Below are 13377 nucleotides of genomic sequence, written 5' to 3'. Positions count from 1 at the left end.
CTGACCCAGTACGGCCGTTCTTATGTTCTTATGCCAGTGTAATCCAGAGAGCCTCCCAACAGACCCGGGGCATCAGTACGTGGGCTTGAACCTGGGATCTTGGGGGATAAAGCCATGAGCCTCTACTTCATGAGCTAAAAGCCAACGGGCTCTGAGCTATAGCTGTAGAGTAGACTGCACTTTTCCTTCTCAGTGCCTCTGATTAACACCAGTGAACAGGATAACCAACTCTTTCCCCATCTATTTATAATATGTCGGGAAAAAGTTGTATGATCATTGGAGACTTCAATTCAGTGACATATGCTGGGGGCCTCATGATGCCAGTGCTAAACATCCTTGAAATTTCTGAATATTATAGATAGCAACTTCCTAACTTAAAAATGTTACAAAACAGTTAACCATTGGGACGCTTTACTGAAAGCTATGGTGTACCCTCCATCCTGGGCAATTCTAAAATCAAGATTAGATTTTTTTTTCCCTAAAAGATCTGCTCTAGGGATGATTTTGAGGCAGGGGCTCTGTCCTGTTTTACACAGCAGGTCAGAACAGATGACCATAGTGGTCCCTTTTGGCTTTGGACTCGAAGAAAAGTTATGTATTAAGCCTGGCAGCATGAATAAGGGGAAGATGAAGGGAACCCATGAAAGAATTCATTGCTACTATCATCTCATAGTCTCATTTAGCCCTGCGTACGTTAGAAAATAAGGGCCCAAACCTGCCTTATGAACATCTGTGCAAGTGAAGGCTGCAGAATCAGGGCCCTATGTTTAGAGGAAGCACTTAACTAGCCTCTGAAATGTAGCCACCTCCTGGTGCAGAGTGACAGCTCAGGACAAGGAGAAGCGAACATGGGGCTCAGTCTTACCTACAGAAGGAATTTATGTTGGCAGAATGTTATTGTACGACTAGTAGTTCTGCCAGAATACTGAGATGAATCTTACTCGGGCAAGACGTTCCATGGACTCTCTACAGCAGAGGTGGGCAACCATTTTTAAAGGGGGGCCACTTGAAAAATGTTCAAAGTGGTAGCAGGCTGCCGTGGAAGGGGCGGGGCCTCAGGTGGAAGGGGAGGGGCCTTTAAATAGAAACAAGCAAAAGCCTCCCTGTGGCTCTCAGGTAACATGGCAGGGCAGGAGCTGCGAGTCCTTGTAACTGCTTCTATTTAAAGGGCTCACGCCTTAGCAGCCACCGGGAAGGCGCAAGCCATTTAAATAGAAGCAGTTGAAAGGGCTCACGCCTCCCCGGCTCCCAGGCAGTTAGGGGGTGGGGTCGGGAACTGCCACATGGGCTGAATAAAAGAGCGAGGCGGGTCGGATCTGGCCCACTGACTGGCTCTTGCCCAGCCCTGATGAGCATAAGAGATCAGGGCTTTGGCTGTACAGTCACAATAATCAAGTCACAGTCAGGTACCCAAAGATAGAGAAACAGTAATTAAAATACAGCACAAAGGTTTCCAGCCTCTGGTCTATGGACCCCTCGGGGCTGCACCTTCATTTGAATTATTTTTAGGGATCCACAGATGAAAAAAAAAAAGCTTAAAACCCATTGATGCAGCTCTTCTCAGTAGTAGCCCTCAAAGCGCTTCATAAAGGAGGTGATTTGTTATCTCTTGGTCAGTGGCAGACCTGGGAACAGAGCCAAGGTCTCCGAAGTCCCAGTGCAGTGCTCTAGGTTACATTGCATCTGACCAGGTGGGTCTTTGCCCACGAAAGCTTATGCTACAATAAATCTGTCAGGCTGCGTCTAGACTGGCAAGTTTTTCTGCAAAAGCGGTTGCTTTTGTGGATAAACTTGCCAGCTGTCTACACTGGCTGCTTGAATTTCCGCAAGAACAATGACGATCTCATGTAAGGGCCAGTGTAGACAACGCAGTATTGTTTTCTGCAAAAAAGCCCCGATGGCGAAAATGGCGATCGGGGCTTTCTTGCGCAAAACCGCGTCTAGATTGGCACAGACGCTTTTCCGCAAAAAGTGCTTTTGCGGAAAAGCGTCCGTGCCAATCTAGACGCTCTTTTCCGCAAATGCTTTTAACGGAAAAACTTTTCCGTTAAAAGCATTTGCGGAAAATCATGCCAGTCTAGACTTAGCCACAGTCAATAAGGTGCCACAAGACTTCCCATTGTTTATGCAGATTCGAACGAACACGGCTACCCCTCTGATACTAGGTTATGTTGCCTCCCTACACGCTCCTCATGTTCTCTGTTGAGCTGCCTCACTCCCTGTAAGCTGTGCACTTGTGCCGTCTCTCAGGAGAGATTCAGATGCTGCCCAACTGATTAGCAGAGCTGCACATTTAGGGTTTTTTTGTCTACTGGTGGTGCGCATTCACACGCCTTGGTACATATAAAATATGATTCTGCGCATTGAAAACATCTGCACATGGATGGAGAAGATTGGACGGAACATTGGTGGAGAACTGTGTTTAAACCAGCCCCGCCCATGTCATACGTGCCCTGCAGGTAGAGGGGTAGTCACGGCTGGCAAAGTGACTCCTTGCATCAGCACTGAATTCACCTGCCCATGCTGGAGGTAAGTCACTCAAGCCTCCTACCCTTCAATAACTGCTACCTGCCATGTCCTAACTCAGAAGAGAACATAGTGAAAGTACCAGATACTTCCAGCAGCAGCAGAGATGCATTCTGGCGCATTCGGAGTAGTTAGGGGCTTTCATTTTACCTCCAATGCTGAAGAGATCATCTCATTCACTTAGGCAGGTACATCTATGTTCTCATGCACCCTCTTTCTGCTTCTTCAGCAGCAGTTACGCTACTTTCCAGAGCTGAGGCATCAAAGCTTATACTCAAACAAGGAAGTTTTTAAGCCACATTAATTTCGAGCTCTGCCAGAAACAGCGGGAAGACTAAAATAACGGTAGCCAAATGAGAAAGCGAGACATCCAAGCTGGTGAGGAACGAAGTGGCATTTTCCAGCTTCCAGATGGTTATTTCAAAGAGGGAAGAAAGAAAATATTTGTAAAAGAGATACAATTTAGACAGTTCATGGGCAGGATCTCCTTAAAGACCAGAGAGAATCAGAATACTGAAAAGAGATCCAACCAATCTGGAAATTCAAGTCCATCACTACATCCACGGTTCACTCTTCAGACATTTTTGTTAGGAATCATCCCACAATTATTCCTGGGGAAAGGAGGAGATAGTGATTATTTTGCTTAACTGCAATTATGCATGTTTAAAACACAGAAAAACACACTACCAGAACTAGACACAGCAGAGGGAAACCAGCAACATGCTATTTAGCCAATTGAAAATATCCCAAACAATATTGTAAAGAATGCAAAACTGGCAACTACCTGCACCCAGAAATCCCATAGTGCTTTTGAAATCCAGTCTAGGGAACCAATCCCACAAAGAGTGGGAATACACTGACCAGCTCCTGGGATGACAGAGGAATGATCTGGTGGTTAAAGCTATAAATCAGGAAGTCTGGGTTCTACCACAGAAGCTGCTGTGATTGGAGGAAAAAAATAACTTTCCATTCCTTAGCTGCCGTATCTATAAAAGCAAGATTCTGATATCTACCTCACTACCAGTGAGTATTAGTGGCTTAATTCATAAACACACACCCAGATCAGAGGATCCTGATAAAAAGGCAGATTACTAGAAGAAAAATCCTCCCATGACAAGCCCCAGCATGAAACACATTGCAACGAGGTCGGCTACAGAGCACAGCTGTTGCCGCTAATATTTCTACATTTACTTGAACACGCTCTGGGAGATGGTAATATTTTGAGCATGCTGTGGTAAACACCAACTCTGAGCCATTGTGCTGCAGTCTGAAAGAGGTAAGAACAGCCATTATACAGCCTAGACAAGAACAATCCATTGGTAATGAATCAAAGCTAAGAAGAAAACCACCCCGAAGTCTAAACAGATAGAGCGTAAGACGGAGAATGTCTTATTGCCCTTATATAAATCCATGGTATGCCCACATCTTGAATACTGTGTACAGATGTGGTCTCCTCACCTCAAAAAAGATATACTGGCACTAGAAAAGGTTCAGAGAAGGGCAACTAAAATGATGAGGGGTTTGGAATGGGTCCTATATGAGGAGAGATTAAAGAGACTAGGACTTTCCAGCCTGGAAAAGAGGAGACTAAGGGGGGATATGATAGAGGTCTATAAAATCATGAGTGATGTGGAAAAAGTGAATAAGGAAAAGTTATTTACTTGTTCCCATAATATAAGAACTAGGGGCCACCAAATGAAACTAATGGGTAGCAGGTTTTAAACAAATAGAAGGAAGTTCTTCTTCACACAGTGCATAGTCAAACTGTGGAACTCCTTGCCTGAGGAGGTTTTGAAGACTAGGACTATAACAGGGTTTAAAAGAGAACTAGGTAAATTCATGGAGGTTAGGTCCATAAATGGCTATTAGCCAGTATGGGTAAGGAATAGTATCCCTAGCCTCTATTTGTCAGAGGGTGGAGATGGATGGCAGGAGAGAGATCGCTTGATCATTACCTGTTCGATTCACTCCATTTGGGGCACATGGCATTGGCCACTGTCAGCAGACAGGATACTGGGCTGGATGGACCTTTGGTCTGACCCAGTACGGCCATTCTTATGTTCTTACGTTATCAGCAGAATAAGCATCATGTAACCCACACAACTCATGGGTGTGGTATACAATCCCATCTAGTGACACTGAGACCACTTACAGAGAGAATAACGGAACTGCTCTACAACCTTAGCTAATGGCCAGCTGGCTTTTAGCTGATAGAGTAGAACAGGGCTACTCAACACACGGGCTGCATGCAGACCATGGCCCGTTTGTTTGCAGCCCGCAGTTCAGTTTGGGTTCACATTGCAGTTTGGGTTGATATACATTTCAGTAGTTAAATTCCTGGACTGCTGTGAAGCCAAAACAAAAAAGCAGTCAATAGAATGGCCTTCTGTTGATATGCATTTTAGTAATTAAATTCCTGGACTGTCATTGCTCATTAAAAGTGGTGTCATATGGGTGGAAATTGGGTAAATACTGCATTTTAGTAATATCAACAGAACTAACTTAAATAGGGCCAGCGTGTTGTGTAGTCTTGCCTTAATTTTTGTATTCATGCCCATCAGTGTGAAAGAAGCTATTTGCATATATCTGCATGCATATGTAACCACACTTATGCTGCGGCCCTCAGCATGTGCTATGAGTATCATTGAGGTCCCCGGGGCTTCCAAAATTGAGTAAGCCTGGAGTAGAAACTCATGTCCTAAGCTCCAGAGGTCCCAGGTTTGATTCCGCTGACCGGAGATTGTAACTAAGGTTTGTCAGCACTACAATCACACAATGCAGCAGTGCTACAAAACTCACTGCAAAGCATCTGACACTCCTCTGGCTTTATCAGAGACAACTCCATGCCAGTCCCAGGTTGGGTAAGGTCACCAATATGGTGAGCTAAACCTAGCTGAATTGGGCAAGATTCCAAGAGAGACCACCAGCTCAGATTGAGATATATTGAGAATCCTGCCCCAAGAGACACTGACCTGTATTTTGAGTCTTTAGTTTTGCATGGAAGGGTGTTTGCAGAAGGCAGAGGTTGCCAAGATGCAGTCTTGAACTACAAGGCCATGCTCAGACCTGGCAGCTGCCTGCTGGAGGGCCCTTGGCAGACGCGATGCCATGGATAAGAAGACTTTCAGCAACTACCCTCCCACCCGTCTCACAAGTACCTGTGCTGTAGGTACGTTTCATGTCCCTCGCCCACTGAGCGCACGGCTGAATCTCGCACATGGCTTCTGCCGCAACGCACAGAGCGGAGAGGCACAGCATGAGCAGCCAGGATCAGAATGTGTTCAGATGCCATGGAAACGGGCGCAGAACAGGATGTGTAAACAAGCCCTCTCCGGGCACAGAATACTACACACAACCGCAGCCCATGCAGACGGGTTGTCACATTTAACATCGCATCAGCCGCCTGTAGGTCAACCCCGGCCCAGTTCCAGTTGGCGCAATTCACAGACTAGGGTTGCCTAGTCCGACTTCCTGAATAGTGCAGGCCAGGGAATTTCACCAGAGATTCCTGCACTGAGCCCATAAGGTCTGCTCAAGCTACAGAATACGGATTTAAAGACTCCACGTGATGGGGCCTCCAGAACATTCCTACATAAACTGTGCCAGTGGTAAATTCCTGTGACGGTTAAAAGTCCACATTACACACGATGCACTTGTCCTCAGCGAGCGCAAAAGGGGCAGTTACAGCTCCTCAAGGCCGTGTTCCAGCATGACCGAGTTTTCATTCCTCAGCCTGCAAAGGAAATTTTATATCAAAACAAGTCAGACCTGGAGAATTACCATGGCCATCGGAGAGCCCACACAGGGAACTCTGTGTGTCAGGAGAGGCTAGTTACACAACAAAAGGGAAAGTGATTTGTAAATTGAGTCTCTCTCTTGCAGGAGCAGGCTGAGAACTGAGGCCTTAGGACACGACATCTTCACGTTTCTTTTGTAGTAAAGCTTGGCGCTTAGGAGGACAGCCCTGGAGAGTGAAATTCTCTATCCACAAAGGAGGGGTAACAACATTGCAAGCTTCCCTTACCCTGCACCACCCACCTAGAGAGACCAGTGAGCCGAAGTCTTCCCGCCCATTAGCGTTCTCATATAATGGTGCTACTTGCTCACTATCAAAGCAGGACTCTAGCTACAGTCCTCATATCCCTGTAGGGACATTGTGGAAAATAGAGTCGCACTTACAAACCGAATCAGAGTCCTAAAAAAGCCCCAAAATAACCCAAATCCACAGACACTTGCTAAGGAACAAGGGAAGACACAGGAGTCGAACCAAGAGCCACAAAGCAGTATGACTGGTAAAGGATCACCAACTCGCAGCTCACAGTGAGCAAACAATCTGGAAGAAAAGACATAGATTGCTGGGGTGGAGAGGAATACGCTACCTTCTCTGCTTTCAGAGACAAATGCTTTCACAGCTGCTCCATGCCTTTGACTTCTGGTTTCTAGTAACCTTAAAGTTAAGCCTGAGTTCAGGTTGCCAAACAGCCATTCAAAACCTTCCTGTCAATTCTGGTGTAATGGGATCTAACACTGAAACACACAGTTGTTAACCCCAAGAAACTTAATGAACAAGGCCTCTGTGTCAGTGGGTTTCAAACTTTTTTTTCCTGTGTCCCAATTAGGAAAAATTGTTTATGGCCATGACCCGATGGCTGTGTTTAGACTGCATCCCTTTTCTGTAAAAGGGATGCAAATTAGACACAGCGCAATTGCAAATGAAGCGGGGATTTAAATCCCCCCGCTTCATTTGCATAAACATGGCTGCCGCTTTTTTCCGGCTCGGAGCTTTGCGGGAAAAAAGCACCAGTCTAGACGTGGATCTTTCGGAAACTAAAGCCTTTTACGAAAGATCCCTTATTCCTTATTTTAAGAGGAATAAGAGATCTTTCGGAAAAGACTTTATTTTCCGAAAGATCCCCATCTAGACTGGCGCTTTTTTCTGGCAAAGCTCTGAGCAGGAAAAAAGTGGCAGCCATGTTTATGCAAATGAAGCGGGGGGGGTTTAAATCCCCGCTTCATTTGCAATTGCGCTGTGTCTAATTTGCATCCCTTTTACGGAAAAGGGATGCAGTTTAGACACAGCCAATAAGTATATCTTTTTAAAGTTCCCCCAATCCCCACAGAGCTCCCCAGAGACTGCCAGGAAACTACTCCCCCCCCCCCCCGACAGAGTCACATGGCTGCTGGGGAACACCGCCCCACAAGCAGAGCTCTGGCTGTTGACCCAGTGCCCCATATCCTGCACCCCAGTGCTGGATCATAACCCTAAGTTTGTGAATGACTGTTCTATGTAAATAAGTAGTTGCCCCCCCTACAGCTTGAAGCGTAGGAATTCTGGAAGCAAGGGAGAACAATCCAGCGATTACAGGAAAAGTTATATACACACTGAATGGATCTTTGCTTTTGCTCACTTGGCCCAGAATGGCGTTATTCAGTTGTGAAATATGCTGCTGAAGCAGATGGCAAGTCCCCAGAGAGGCACCCTTCCATTTCCAGGACAGTGATTGGAACATACTGAGCCTGTTCAGATACACACAGCATGGGTGGTATTCCCTGGGCAAGGGCAACGACAGATCTGCTGTGCCACAGACCATAAATGGTGGCATCTCTTAGTGTGCTTGACACGCAAGTTTCTATTTCACAGCACACTTCAGCCCAACGGCAAAATTTTCCATGCAGGGTAAGTTCACCCACGTCTATATCTGAGGGATCTGGCTGTGATACTGTGCCCCCATACTTTTATGGAAATGTGTTTTTGAATATGAATATGCTTTATGCAAAATGAGGAAAGTAAAATACGATTCAAGAGCTTGTAACTCCTTGAATGTGTATATTCCATGTGTGCCTGTATCATTCTAGTATGCAAAGCTAGAAATATAAAGTGTAAACCTGTTTATTAATCTAGGTCTTCTAGTGAAAGCCATTAGTGTTGCTTAAGGAACTTAATGGTCCGGTGCTCAAGAAAAGGATCTGTGAAGAGTCTTGTTTTTCCTGTAAACTTAAACTGTGGTTGGTCCTATGAAGACATGTGATCATGACACCTGATGCTAGAATCCATCCTGAATTTGGTATTTTTCCATAGAAGTGAGGGGATGGGATAAAAACATCCCACCCTGTGGAAATTCTATTTAAGGGATAGAAAGCAACCAATGGTCTTCAGCCAGCTTCAAAGACTGCTCCCCACCTCAAGAGGACACATGAAAGGACTTGAAAAGAAAAGAACTCTAACAAGGGGAGAAGCTCTTAGACCCAGGTTAGGAACAGATCAGCTCTGGCCTGAAGAACATTACCTAAAATAAGGACTAAGGTGAGAAATTATGGTTTGTAACAATTTCTCTTCGTGTATTAGGCCTACTTGGTGTATTTTGTATATTTTAGCTTAGTAACTTACTTTTATCTGTCTGTCATCACTTGCAACTATGTACTCAAGTCCCACTTTTTATTTTTATATTTAATAAACTCACTTTTGTATATCATCAGACCTAGTGTAAATAATTGTTACCAGAGGCAGAGGGGGACAGACAACAGCAGTGCATCTCTCTCTCTTTCACGGATAAAGGGAATGAACGTACAAGCTTTCTCTGTGTAAAACTTTAATACAGAATAAGAGGGATTTGGGGGTTTAATCCCATTGGGGTGGTGCTCCTGGGCACTATCAAGTTCCTGTAACTGAGTCCTCCCAGAGCTAAGCTATTATCAGTGTTTATGTTATTCTGCTGGGGGGGCTGTTACCCCAACTCTGCGCCTTTGCTGGGGGAGACCAGAGCTTCTGGCTCAGCAAGACAGAGTGGTAGGGCATCCTAGAGGGCAGGTAGGTAGGCTCAGTGGGTGGTTTGATCAGCCCACCATTTTAAGGAGATCTCTGTGACCCAGCCCATCACTTGACATTCAGGGATACTGACCATTTTCACTTAGCTGACTTTAGCTATTCAGCCTCAAGACAACCACATTTCAAAGTATTCACCTATGGACATTCATTACCAATGAAATGCAGCCTGCTCTGGAGTGGGAGCAATCAGCCATCTACTGCCCAGCATACTATATAAAAACATTCAGAAATGCATGTGGAAACACATCCTGTAGAATACATCCTCTGGGACAAGACTATGATGCACTCTGAACAAGGCTCTTCTCCACTCAGGGGCAGACTAAGACAGGATCCATGAGATGTGTGTCCCACAGGCAGAGCCCCCACAAGGATCTGCTGGCAGAGGTGCAGCATTTGACCAACTTCTGCTAACTAGCTACCCCCTGGGTGGGCTGGGCTGTGGCAGGGATGCAAGGATGCAGGAGTGGGAGGGAGAGAAGTATGGCTGAGAGTCTGGACAGACTGGGTTAACTGGTGTTTCTTCATCAAGTTCGCCAACATGCTTTGAAATGCCACTTAGTGTAGACACCTTTAAAATAACATTACCAGGAGGTCTCGAGAGCTTTGCAGGGAACAGAACATCTGCCTGGAGAGACTTCGTTTCAGAGCCTACTATCTTGATGGACCTCAACCTCATTTTGCAAACTCTGAACCAACAAGAGAGTGCTGGGCCTCTAAACACACGTGATGAAGAACCAGAAACAACCCATCTCGTCTAACCAAATGTGCAAGATTGTTCATGACTGTGCAACCTGTGTCCAAGATTTCCAATGACCCCACAACTCACCTCAACCTCTCCAGTCACAGACAAGATCTTTCCCCCTTACCTTATCTTGGAAACGAGGTCCTATAGAGTTATTCTGTTCTTCCTGTCATACAAGAGCCCTGGACAATCTGAAACAAAAGATATAGATTGCTGAGTGGTGTTGGGGTGGAGAGGAATACGCTACCTTCTCTGCTTTCAGAGACAAATACTTTCACAGCTGCTCCATGCCTTTGACTTCTGGTTTCTAGTAACAGCTCATGGGCTTTGGGCTGCAGATCATGAATGAGTACAAAACAACACTTACCAGGTCTGCCACACTTTGCACATGTTAATCAGAACTTCTCCGAGGTAACTGAGGATTACTCCCATTTTAAAGATGGGAAAACAAAACAAAGGAGGGAATGGACTTAAAAATCCTCCAGATTTCCGGGTGTATTTATGTGCTGAGGAGTGTGGGACAAAACTAAAGAGATTTCTCAACTTTCACTGAAAACTTTTAAGAAATGTTCTGGTTTCTTTAGGGCAGGGGTGCGAAACCTTTTTTGGGTCGGGGGCCACTAAGCCACAGAAAAATCAGTCGGGGGGCACACACAACCAAGAAGAAAAAAAAAAGACAACCCCTCACTGACGTGGCCCCTAACTGAGAAGGAGAAAGACACACCTCACATTCCCCTCACACACCAGAACCTATGGGGTCCAGGCTAGTAGATTTTGTGTGCTCCAGTTCTGCTGTAGGCATAGGCTCCCCAATGCTGGGGGGAGCCCTGAGCCTCGCGGGCTGGATCCAGGCAAGCCGGGGGTCACATCCACCCCCCCGGGCCTGAGGTTCCCCACCCCTGCTTTAGGGCCTCACTCCTGCCAGACACTGAGCATGCTGGCTTTGGTGCAGCACTATAGAACAAGCGTAGGTTAAAGCATGTGAATAGTCCCATTGGAACATGCCCAAGATGTTACCCACTGTAAGTACTGGCTATTTTCTAATATTTTTTGGTGTGATCCTCTGCACAACACCTTACACGAACTTCAGTTTTCATCCAAATGATGGAACCTCCAGCCGCACAAAACCACTGAGGCCTTCATGGGGTGCTGATGGAGAAGGCAAGGCACTATCCGGTCAACCACACAGGTGGTCTCCCACCAGAGTCTGCTGTGGTCCACATCAGCCAGGTACCGACCAGCTTCTGAGAGATGCAATAGTATACTGCAGCCTCATGCTGCCAACACTTCTTAGCAGCTACACTGGCTACAGTAAATGGCCTTCTGTATCCGTAAACAGAGGATCCTTAATATATCAACATATCTTGAAATAGTGGTGAAGAACTATTTTTAATAGATTTGATTGCAAAATAAAAATAAATGTCTTTTCCATCAATTTATTACCAGAAACGCAAATGAAAAATCTTTAGCAAATATCTACTGAATCCCTATATTTGGTTAATAATGAATAGCAATGTCCTTTATTTATTCAAAACCAAAGCATCAATAGCTAGTGTTTTTCTACATATTTGGGGATTCTGGTTCATACTATGAACACTCTCCCCAAGCACAACTCTTTTTTATAGTAATAAATAGTAATAAATTTTCCATTTTTCAGTAATAAATACCATGCTAGCTTACAATAATATAAACTCACATACATGCATATTTAAAAAATCTGTAAAAACCTGAACTATAAGTTCCCCTACCAGATGTTATTCAGCTAAAACGCCCATTATTAATAATAATTTTATTACAGCACTGCTTAGATGCTCCAGTTGAGGCCAGGGCAAATTTTGCTAGGTACTTTGCAAACACAGGGTAAGAGACAATCAGTGCCTCAATAAGATCACGGCTTCATTTAAATTTACATGGCTGCCGCGCTGAGCCGACAAACAGCTGATCGGCTGTTTGTCCGCTCAGCGCGCTATTCTGGACACTCCCCTGCTGACATCAAAGCCCTTTGTCAGCAGCCCTGTTATTCCTTGTGGGATGAGGTTTACCGGGGCTGCCGACAAAGGGCTTTGATGTCAGCAGGGGAGCGTCCAGACTAGCGCGCTGAGCGGACAAACAGCTGATCAGCTGTTTGTTGGCTCAGCGCGGCAGCCATGTAAATTTAAATGAAGCCGCGATCATTTAAATCGCGGCTTCATTTGCCTTTGCCAAAAAAACAAATCTACATGGCTCCGTCAATGGAGCCATGTAATTTAGACGTACCCTAAGATCTCAGTCTAAATAGACAAAACAAAACAAAAAGCAGGAGGGGAAACCAGGTAACCCAAGAACAAGTGGAGGGAGCAGCCTAAAGTTGACGTTACAATGACTTTTTGTTGGAAAACAGTAGTAAATTTAGACTAAAAAATGTTAAAGAGGGAAAGTCAAAATTGAAACAAACTCTTCTAAATTGTCCTACCTTTGAAACTTTCTGAAATTTTGTCCTTTTTATCCTGATTTTTTTTAAATCTAAAAAATTCTCACAAGACAGGAATCTCACTTCCCATCCAACCCTAACCCCAAGTACTAGGTTTACACTAATGTCTCTTAGGAGAGCAGATTAAGCGTGGGAAGCCACAAAAAGGGATTCCTGACAGCTAATCCTGGATCTGACGTTTGACTGTTCCATCCCAGGACAGTAAGTTAAGGTGGTGAAATCTGACCACTACATAGACTGTGGAGGCCTTGATTTTTGTCTAGCCCCCAAGAGAGCAGATTGAGACTGAATATCAGTGTAATGGAGGGATTCGCCTTCCAACCCCATTTGTTGCAAGACATCACTCAGAAATCTAAACTACAAGGATTTCCACTGATAGACCTAATAAATCATCATCATTGTACAATTGCCTCAGCCCTCAGACTACCCCTTCCTTCCCCATTGCCCACACAGATCTCTGTGGTTTTCCGGCAGCCTGAACCACATAAAGAGACAGGGCCAGAAATTTGTGCTTCTACAGCAGAATACAAAGACTGAAACCGAGAGGCTGAAAAAATGAATTTCTCCAAGCTTACACAGAGGCTGAATGACACACCAAGAAAGTCTTCCTAGCAACCTTCCCACCCCATGAGGCTAAGAAATACACCACTTCATTAATCCTGAGTGTCTATGGCCCACAGCAGAATCCCGCATTAACAGATGCAAAAATGTATCATCCTCATTCACAGAAAAGATCTCAGACATTTGGAAAAACGTCTCTACCAGCCCACATCTGGCCCCATCATACACCCATACCCATCGCTACCTGCCCGT

General features: G+C 45.1%; 1 protein-coding gene across 1 annotated transcript in view; it reads right to left on the bottom strand.

The window, feature by feature from the left end:
* The window catches only part of TSNARE1 (t-SNARE domain containing 1), a 500475-nt gene that overhangs the window by 408541 nt on the left and 78557 nt on the right, over positions 1 to 13377 (bottom strand). Inside the window, 1 exon segment of the mRNA XM_089776145.1 lies at positions 10219 to 10285. The gene's annotated coding sequence lies outside the window, so the exon portion shown is untranslated.

Source organism: Pelodiscus sinensis, chromosome 2, assembly GCF_052426305.1.
Source record: "Pelodiscus sinensis isolate ZL-2025 chromosome 2, ASM5242630v1, whole genome shotgun sequence".
Taxonomy (NCBI): Eukaryota; Metazoa; Chordata; order Testudines; family Trionychidae; genus Pelodiscus; species Pelodiscus sinensis.
The sequence above is the reverse complement of the archived record's forward strand: the minus strand, read 5'-3'. Positions and strand labels throughout refer to the sequence as shown.